General features: G+C 59.5%; 1 non-coding gene across 1 annotated transcript; it reads right to left on the bottom strand.

Annotated features, from left to right (window-relative positions):
- Positions 1-7460: 7460 nt before the first annotated feature.
- Positions 7461-7579, bottom strand: LOC148058558 (5S ribosomal RNA). Its single transcript, XR_015709754.1, has one exon. It is a non-coding gene; the product is annotated as a 5S ribosomal RNA (ribosomal RNA).
- Between the last annotated feature and the right edge of the window lie 2421 nt (positions 7580-10000).

Raw genomic sequence — 10000 nt, 5'->3', positions numbered from 1 at the left:
ATTAACCTCTAGGTGGTTGCGCTCGTGACATCAAAAAGACCACTTTTTGAAGAGCAGTCACACTCGGAAAAAATTTCTTTCGTCAGGCAAAAGAACCAGAGTTCTCCGCGGCCATCCACTCCAACCTTGTCCGACTTTGAGGCACCAGGCTCGGCCACCCTCCGAGCCTTTTCCTTCCCTCTCCTGTTATGGTGCCTCCCTATTAACCTCTAGGTGGTTGCGCTCGTGACATCAAAAAGACCACTTTTTGAGGAGCAGTCACACTCGGAAAAAATTTCTTTCGTCAGGCAAAAGAACCAGAGTTCTCCGCGGCCATCCACTCCAACCTTGTCCGACTTTGAGGCACCAGGCTCGGCCACCCTCCGAGCCTTTTCCTTCCCTCTCCTGTTATGGTGCCTCCCTATTAACCTCTAGGTGGTTGCGCTCGTGACATCAAAAAGACCACTTTTTGCAGAGCAGTCACACTCGGAAAAAATTTCTTTCGTCAGGCAAAAGAACCAGAGTTCTCCGCGGCCATCCACTCCAACCTTGTCCGACTTTGAGGCACCAGGCTCGGCCACCCTCCGAGCCCTTTCCTTCCCTCTCCTGTTATGGTGCCTCCCTATTAACCTCTAGGTGGTTGCGCTCGTGACATCAAAAAGACCACTTTTTGAGGAGCAGTCACACTCGGAAAAAATTTCTTTCGTCAGGCAAAAGAACCAGAGTTCTCCGCGGCCATCCACTCCAACCTTGTCCGACTTTGAGGCACCAGGCTCGGCCACCCTCCGAGCCTTTTCCTTCCCTCTCCTGTTATGGTGCCTCCCTATTAACCTCTAGGTGGTTGCGCTCGTGACATCAAAAAGACCACTTTTTGCAGAGCAGTCACACTCGGAAAAAATTTCTTTCGTCAGGCAAAAGAACCAGAGTTCTCCGCGGCCATCCACTCCGACCTTGTCCGATTTTGAGGCACCAGGCTCGGCCACCCTCCGAGCCCTTTCCTTCCCTCTCCTGTTATGGTGCCTCCCTATTAACCTCTAGGTGGTTGCGCTCGTGACATCAAAAAGACCACTTTTTGAGGAGCAGTCACACTCGGAAAAAATTTCTTTCGTCTGGCAAAAGAACCAGAGTTCTCCGCGGCCATCCACTCCAACCTTGTCCGATTTTGAGGCACCAGGCTCGGCCACCCTCCGAGCCTTTTCACTCCCTCTCCTGTTATGGTGCCTCCCTATTAACCTCTAGGTGGTTGCGCTCGTGACATCAAAAAGACCACTTTTTGAGGAGCAGTCACACTCGGAAAAAATTTCTTTCGTCTGGCAAAAGAACCAGAGTTCTCCGCGGCCATCCACTCCAACCTTGTCCGACTTTGAGGCACCAGGCTCGGCCACCCTCCGAGCCTTTTCACTCCCTCTCCTGTTATGGTGCCTCCCTATTAACCTCTAGGTGGTTGCGCTCGTGACATCAAAAAGACCACTTTTTGCAGAGCAGTCACACTCGGAAAAAATTTCTTTCGTCAGGCAAAAGAACCAGAGTTCTCCGCGGTCATCCACTCCAACCTTGTCCGATTTTGAGGCACCAGGCTCGGCCACCCTCCGAGCCTTTTCACTCCCTCTCCTGTTATGGTGCCTCCCTATTAACCTCTAGGTGGTTGCGCTCGTGACATCAAAAAGACCACTTTTTGCAGAGCAGTCACACTCGGAAAAAATTTCTTTCGTCAGGCAAAAGAACCAGAGTTTTCAGCGGTCATCCACTCCAACCTTGTCCGATTTTGAGGCACCAGGCTCGGCCACCCTCCGAGCCTTTTCACTCCCTCTCCTGTTATGGTGCCTCCCTATTAACCTCTAGGTGGTTGCGCTCGTGACATCAAAAAGACCACTTTTTGCAGAGCAGTCACACTCGGAAAAAAATTTCTTTCGTCTGGCAAAAGAACCAGAGTTTTCAGCGGTCATCCACTCCAACCTTGTCCGATTTTGAGGCACCAGGCTCGGCCACCCTCCGAGCCTTTTCACTCCCTCTCCTGTTATGGTGCCTCCCTATTAACCTCTAGGTGGTTGCGCTCGTGACATCAAAAAGACCACTTTTTGCAGAGCAGTCACACTCGGAAAAAATTTCTTTCGTCTGGCAAAAGAACCAGAGTTTTCAGCGGTCATCCACTCCAACCTTGTCCGACTTTGAGGCACCAGGCTCGGCCACCCTCCGAGCCTTTTCACTCCCTCTCCTGTTATGGTGCCTCCCTATTAACCTCTAGGTGGTTGCGCTCGTGACATCAAAAAGACCACTTTTTGAGGAGCAGTCACACTCGGAAAAAATTTCTTTCGTCTGGCAAAAGAACCAGAGTTTTCAGCGGTCATCCACTCCAACCTTGTCCGATTTTGAGGCACCAGGCTCGGCCACCCTCCGAGCCTTTTCACTCCCTCTCCTGTTATGGTGCCTCCCTATTAACCTCTAGGTGGTTGCGCTCGTGACATCAAAAAGACCACTTTTTGCAGAGCAGTCACACTCGGGAAAAATTTCTTTCGTCTGGCAAAAGAACCAGAGTTTTCAGCGGTCATCCACTCCAACCTTGTCCGATTTTGAGGCACCAGGCTCGGCCACCCTCCGAGCCTTTTCACTCCCTCTCCTGTTATGGTGCCTCCCTATTAACCTCTAGGTGGTTGCGCTCGTGACATCAAAAAGACCACTTTTTTCAGAGCAGTCACACTCGGGAAAAATTTCTTTCGTCTGGCAAAAGAACCAGAGTTATCAGCGGTCATCCACTCCAACCTTGTCCGACGTTGAGGCACCGATGTCGGCCAAGTTCTGAGCGTTCCACCACCGAATGCCACTGGTCCTCAACACAGCGGACTTCCAATCCAACCTTGTCCGACTTTGAGGCACCGAAGTCGGCCTCAGCCCGAGCCTTCCCCCGCCGACCTCACTGGAGCCCGCCATCCAGGGACCGGCGGAGGTCGCCCGCATGACCGCGGCAAAGTGTCTCAAAGTCGGGCACGACCGCTCGAGTCACCCGCCAACCCGGTCCGGGGCACCTCCAGGGACCGGCGGAGGTCGCCCGCATGACCGCGGCAAAGTGTCTCAAAGTCGGGCATGACCGCTCGAGTCACCCGCCAACCCGGTCCGGGGCACCTCCAGGGACCGGCGGAGGACGCCCGCATGACCGCGACAAAGTGTCTCAAAGTCGGGCACGACCGCTCGAGTCACCCGCCAACCCGGTCCGGGGCACCTCCAGGGACCGGCGGAGGACGCCCGCATGACCGCGACAAAGTGTCTCAAAGTCGGGCATGACCGCTCGAGTCACCCGCCAACCCGGTCCGGGGCACCTCCAGGGACCGGCGGAGGACGCCCGCATGACCGCGACAAAGTGTCTCAAAGTCGGGCATGACCGCTCGAGTCACCCGCCAACCCGGTCCGGGGCACCTCCAGGGACCGGCGGAGGACGCCCGCATGACCGCGACAAAGTGTCTCAAAGTCGGGCACGACCGCTCGAGTCACCCGCCAACCCGGTCCGGGGCACCTCCAGGGACCGGCGGAGGACGCCCGCATGACCGCGACAAAGTGTCTCAAAGTCGGGCACGACCGTTCGAGTCACCCGCCAACCCGGTCCGGGGAACCTCCGGGGACCGGCGGAGGTCGCTCGCATGACCGCGACAAAGTGTCTCAAAGTCGGGCACGACCGCTCGAGTCACCCGCCAACCCGGTCCGGGGCACCTCCAGGGACCGGCGGAGGACGCCCGCATGACCGCGACAAAGTGTCTCAAAGTCGGGCATGACCGTTCGAGTCACCCGCCAACCCGGTCCGGGGCACCTCCAGGGACCGGCGGAGGAGGCCCGCATGACCGCGACAAAGTGTCTCAAAGTCGGGCATGACCGCTCGAGTCACCCGCCAACCCGGTCCGGGGCACCTCCGGGGACCGGCGGAGGACGCCCGCATGACCGCGACAAAGTGTCTCAAAGTCGGGCACGACCGCTCGAGTCACCCGCCAACCCGGTCCGGGGCACCTCCAGGGACCGGCGGAGGACGCCCGCATGACCGCGACAAAGTGTCTCAAAGTCGGGCACGACCGCTCGAGTCACCCGCCAACCCGGTCCGGGGCACCTCCAGGGACCGGCGGAGGACGCCCGCATGACCGCGACAAAGTGTCTCAAAGTCGGGCATGACCGCTCGAGTCACCCGCCAACCCGGTCCGGGGCACCTCCGGGGACCGGCGGAGGACGCCCGCATGACCGCGACAAAGTGTCTCAAAGTCGGGCACGACCGCTCGAGTCACCCGCCAACCCGGTCCGGGGCACCTCCGGGGAGCAGTGGAGGTCGCTCGCATGACCGCGACAAAGTGTCTCAAAGTCGGGCATGACCGCTCGAGTCGCCCGCCATCCCGGTCCGGAGCTCAACACTTTGTCGTTTTTTCCACTCCCTCCCCATTAACCTCTAGGTGGTTGCGCTCGTGACATCAAAAAGACCACTTTTTGCAGAGCAGTCACACTCGGAAAAAATTCGTTTCGTCTGGCAAAAGAACCAGAGTTCTCAGCGGGCTTCCAGTCCAACCTTGTCCGATTTTGAGGCACCAGGCTCGGCCACAGTCCGAGCCCATTCACTCCCTCCCCTGTTGTACTCGCTCCCTATTAACCTCTAGGTGGTTGCGCTCGTGACATCAAAAAGACCACTTTTTGAGGAGCAGTCACACTTAGGAAAAATCCGTTTGCGCTCACACCATCCCTCCCCATTAACCTCTAGGTGGTTGCGCTCGTGACATCAAAAAGACCACTTTTTGAGGAGCAGTCACACTTAGGAAAAATCCGTTTGCGCTCACACCATCCCTCCCCATTAACCTCTAGGTGGTTGCGCTCGTGACATCAAAAAGACCACTTTTTGAGGAGCAGTCAGACACCGAGGTTTTCTGGATTTATGTCCGTTTTCCTGGTTCTCTGACTCGGGCACCTTGTGACCGACATCCCCCCCTTCCCTGGTTCTATTTTGCCGATACTTTGGTGAGTTTTCTACCCGCAAACCAAGCCCCCCAAGCCCGCCGCCTGGTGGGGGAGCATGCCGCCTGGCCCGGTTCTATTTTAGGTCACTTTGGTGAGTTTTCTACCCGCAAACCAAGCCCCCCAAGCCCGCCGCCTGGTGGGGGAAGAGGCCCCCTGGTCCCGGTTCTATTTTAGGACACTTTGGTGAGTTTTCTACCCGCAAACCAAGCCCCCCAAGCCCGCCGCCTGGTGGGGGAAGATGCCCCCTGGTCCCGGTTCTATTTTAGGACACTTTGGTGAGTTTTCTACCCGCAAACCAAGCCCCCCAAGCCCGCCGCCTGGTGGGGGAACATGCCGCCTAGCCCGGTTCTATTTTAGGTCACTTTGGTGAGTTTTCTACCCGCAAACCAAGCCCCCCCAAGCCCGCCGCCTGGTGGGGGAAGAGGCCCCCTGGTCCCGGTTCTATTTTAGGACACTTTGGTGAGTTTTCTACCCGCAAACCAAGCCCCCCAAGCCCGCCGCCTGGTGGGGGAACATGCCCCCTGGTCCCGGTTCTATTTTAGGACACTTTGGTGAGTTTTCTACCCGCAAACCAAGCCCCCCAAGCCCGCCGCCTGGTGGGGGAACATGCCCCCTGGTCCCGGTTCTATTTTAGGACACTTTGGTGAGTTTTCTACCCGCAAACCAAGCCCCCCAAGCCCGCCGCCTGGTGGGGGAACATGCCCCCTGGTCCCGGTTCTATTTTAGGACACTTTGGTGAGTTTTCTACCCGGAAACCAAGCCCCCCAAGCCCGCCACCTGGTGGGGGAAGAGGCCCCCTGGTCCCGGTTCTATTTTAGGACACTTTGGTGAGTTTTCTACCCACACTGCAGGTCCCCAAATGCCGCCATCTGGTGGGGGAACATGCCGCCTGCACCGGTTCTATTTTAAGTCACTTTGGTGAGTTTTCTGCCCACACTACGGGTCCCCAAATGCCGCCATCTGGTGGGGGAACATGCCGCCTGCACCGGTTCTATTTTAAGTCACTTTGGTGAGTTTTCTGCCCACACTACGGCTCCCCAAATGCCGCCATCTGGTGGGGGAACATGCCGCCTGCACCGGTTCTATTTTAAGTCACTTTGGTGAGTTTTCTGCCCACACTACGGGTCCCCAAATGCCGCCATCTGGTGGGGGAACATGCCGCCTGCAACGGTTCTATTTTAAGTCACTTTGGTGAGTTTTCTGCCCACACTACGGGTCCCCAAATGCCGCCATCTGGTGGGGGAACATGCCGCCTGCACCGGTTCTATTTTAAGTCACTTTGGTGAGTTTTCTGCCCACACTACGGGTCCCCAAATGCCGCCATCTGGTGGGGGGACATGCCGCCTGCACCGGTTCTATTTTAAGTCACTTTGGTGAGTTTTCTGCCCACACTACGGGTCCCCAAATGCCGCCATCTGGTGGGGGAACTGCCGCCTAGTCCCGGTTCTATTTTAGGTCACTTTTCTCACTTTCTTACCCACAAATAACGCCCCAAATGCCGCCGCCTGGTGGGGGGAACTGCCGCCTAGTCCCGGTTCTATTTTAGGTCACTTTTCTCACTTTCTTACCCACAAATAATGCCCCAAATGCCGCCGCCTGGTGGGGGGAACTGCCGCCTAGTCCCGGTTCTATTTTAGGTCACTTTTCTCACTTTCTGACCCACAAATAATGCCCCAAATGCCGCCGCCTGGTGGGGGGAACTGCCGCCTAGTCCCGGTTCTATTTTAGGTCACTTTTCTCACTTTCTGACCCACAAATAATGCCCCAAATGCCGCCGCCTGGTGGGGGGAACTGCCGCCTAGTCCCGGTTCTATTTTAGGTCACTTTTCTCACTTTCTTACCCACAAATAATGCCCCAAATGCCGCCGCCTGGTGGGGGGAACTGCCGCCTAGTCCCGGTTCTATTTTAGGTCACTTTTCTCACTTTCTGACCCACAAATAATGCCCCAAATGCCGCCGCCTGGTGGGGGGAACTGCCGCCTAGTCCCGGTTCTATTTTAGGTCACTTTTCTCACTTTCTTACCCACAAATAATGCCCCAAATGCCGCCGCCTGGTGGGGGGAACTGCCGCCTAGTCCCGGTTCTATTTTAGGTCACTTTTCTCACTTTCTGACCCACAAATAATGCCCCAAATGCCGCCGCCTGGTGGGGGGAACTGCCGCCTAGTCCCGGTTCTATTTTAGGTCACTTTTCTCACTTTCTTACCCACAAATAATGCCCCAAATGCCGCCGCCTGGTGGGGGGAACTGCCGCCTAGTCCCGGTTCTATTTTAGGTCACTTTTCTCACTTTCTGACCCACAAATAATGCCCCAAATGCCGCCGCCTGGTGGGGGGAACTGCCGCCTAGTCCCGGTTCTATTTTAGGTCACTTTTCTCACTTTCTTACCCACAAATAATGCCCCAAATGCCGCCGCCTGGTGGGGGGAACTGCCGCCTAGTCCCGGTTCTATTTTAGGTCACTTTTCTCACTTTTCTACCCACAAATAATGGCAAAAAAAAATGCTTACAGCACCCAGTATTCCCAGGCGGTCTCCCATCCAAGTACTAACTGGGCCCGACCCTGCTTGGCTTCCGAGATCAGACGAGATCGGGCTCATTCAGGGTGGTGTGGCCGTAAGCGAGGGAAGCGCTTGTGAAATGCCCCAAAGTGTTGAAAATGTTCCCCAGGCCCCTGGTTCCCCATCCCCGCAGGAGGAGGCTCCCCAGGCCCCCTGGTTCCCCATCCCCGCAGGAGGAGGCTCCCCAGGCGCCCTGGTTCTCCATCCCCGCAGGAGGAGGCTCCCCAGGCCCCCTGGTTCTCCATGCCCGCAGGAGGAGGCTCCCCAGGCCCCCTGGTTCTCCATCCCCGCAGGAGGAGGCTCCCCAGGCCCCCTGGTTCCCCATCCCCGCAGGAGGAGGCTCCCCAGGCCCCCTGGTTCTCCATCCCCGCAGGAGGAGGCTCCCCAGGCCCCCATGTTCTCCATGCCCGCAGGAGGAGGCTCCCCAGGCCCCTTGGTTCCCCATCCCCGCAGGAGGAGGCTCCCCAGGCCCCTGGTTCTCCATCCCCGCAGGAGGAGGCTCCCCAGGCGCCCTGGTTCTCCATCCCCGCAGGAGGAGGCTCCCCAGGCCCCCTGGTTCTCCATGCCCGCAGGAGGAGGCTCCCCAGGCCCCCTGGTTCTCCATCCCCGCAGGAGGAGGCTCCCCAGGCCCCCTGGTTCCCCATCCCCGCAGGAGGAGGCTCCCCAGGCCCCCTGGTTCTCCATGCCCGCAGGAGGAGGCTCCCCAGGCCCCCTGGTTCTCCATCCCCGCAGGAGGAGGCTCCCCAGGCCCCCATGTTCTCCATGCCCGCAGGAGGAGGCTCCCCAGGCCCCTTGGTTCTCCATCCCCGCAGGAGGAGGCTCCCCAGGCCCCTGGTTCCCCATCCCCGCAGGAGGAGGCTCCCCAGGCCCCCTGGTTCTCCATGCCCGCAGGAGGAGGCTCCCCAGGCCCCCTGGTTCTCCATGCCCGCAGGAGGAGGCTCCCCAGGCCCCCTGGTTCTCCATCCCCGCAGGAGGAGGCTCCCCAGGCCCCTGGTTCTCCATGCCCGCAGGAGGAGGCTCCCCAGGCCCCCTGGTTCTCCATGACCGCAGGAGGAGGCTCCCCAGGCCCCCTGGTTCTCCATCCCCGCAGGAGGAGGCTCCCCAGGCCCCCTGGTTCCCCATCCCCGCAGGAGGAGGCTCCCCAGGCCCCCTGGTTCCCCATCCCCGCAGGAGGAGGCTCCCCAGGCGCCCTGGTTCTCCATCCCCGCAGGAGGAGGCTCCCCAGGCCCCCTGGTTCTCCATGCCCGCAGGAGGAGGCTCCCCAGGCCCCCTGGTTCTCCATCCCCGCAGGAGGAGGCTCCCCAGGCCCCCTGGTTCCCCATCCCCGCAGGAGGAGGCTCCCCAGGCCCCCTGGTTCTCCATGCCCGCAGGAGGAGGCTCCCCAGGCCCCCTGGTTCTCCATCCCCGCAGGAGGAGGCTCCCCAGGCCCCCATGTTCTCCATGCCCGCAGGAGGAGGCTCCCCAGGCCCCTTGGTTCTCCATCCCCGCAGGAGGAGGCTCCCCAGGCCCCTGGTTCCCCATCCCCGCAGGAGGAGGCTCCCCAGGCCCCCTGGTTCTCCATGCCCGCAGGAGGAGGCTCCCCAGGCCCCCTGGTTCTCCATGCCCGCAGGAGGAGGCTCCCCAGGCCCCCTGGTTCTCCATCCCCGCAGGAGGAGGCTCCCCAGGCCCCTGGTTCTCCATGCCCGCAGGAGGAGGCTCCCCAGGCCCCCTGGTTCTCCATGACCGCAGGAGGAGGCTCCCCAGGCCCCCTGGTTCTCCATCCCCGCAGGAGGAGGCTCCCCAGGCCCCCTGGTTCCCCATCCCCGCAGGAGGAGGCTCCCCAGGCCCCCTGGTTCCCCATCCCCGCAGGAGGAGGCTCCCCAGGCCCCCTGGTTCTCCATCCCCGCAGGAGGAGGCCCCCCAGGCCCCTGGTTCCCCATCCCCGCAGGAGGAGGCTCCCCAGGCCCCCTGGTTCTCCATGCCCGCAGGAGGAGGCTCCCCAGGCCCCTGGTTGGGAGAGGGGGAAAAAGAGCAAAGTGTTTAAAAATGCCCCAAAGTGTTGAAAATGTTCCCCAGGCCCCTGGTTCCCCATCCCCGCAGGAGGAGGCTCCCCAGGCCCCCTGGTTGGGAGAGGGGGAAAAAGAGCAAAGTGTTTAAAAATGCCCCAAAGTGTTGAAAATGTTCCCCAGGCCCCTGGTTCCCCATCCCCGCAGGAGGAGGCTCCCCAGGCCCCCTGGTTGGGAGAGGGGGAAAAAGAGCAAAGTGTTTAAAAATGCCCCAAAGTGTTGAAAATGTTCCCCAGGCCCCTGGTTCCCCATCCCCGCAGGAGGAGGCTCCCAAGGCCCCCTGGTTGGGAGAGGGGGAAAAAGAGCAAAGTGTTTAAAAATGCCCCAAAGTGTTGAAAATGTTCCCCAGGCCCCTGGTTCCCCATCCCCGCAGGAGGAGGCTCCCCAGGCCCCCTGGTTGGGAGAGGGGGAAAAAGAGCAAAGTGTTTAAAAATGCC

The sequence above is a fragment of the Callionymus lyra genome, unplaced genomic scaffold (genome assembly GCF_982586985.1).
Source record: "Callionymus lyra unplaced genomic scaffold, fCalLyr1.hap1.1 HAP1_SCAFFOLD_73, whole genome shotgun sequence".
Lineage (NCBI taxonomy): Eukaryota > Metazoa > Chordata > Actinopteri > Syngnathiformes > Callionymidae > Callionymus > Callionymus lyra.
The sequence above is the reverse complement of the archived record's forward strand: the minus strand, read 5'-3'. Positions and strand labels throughout refer to the sequence as shown.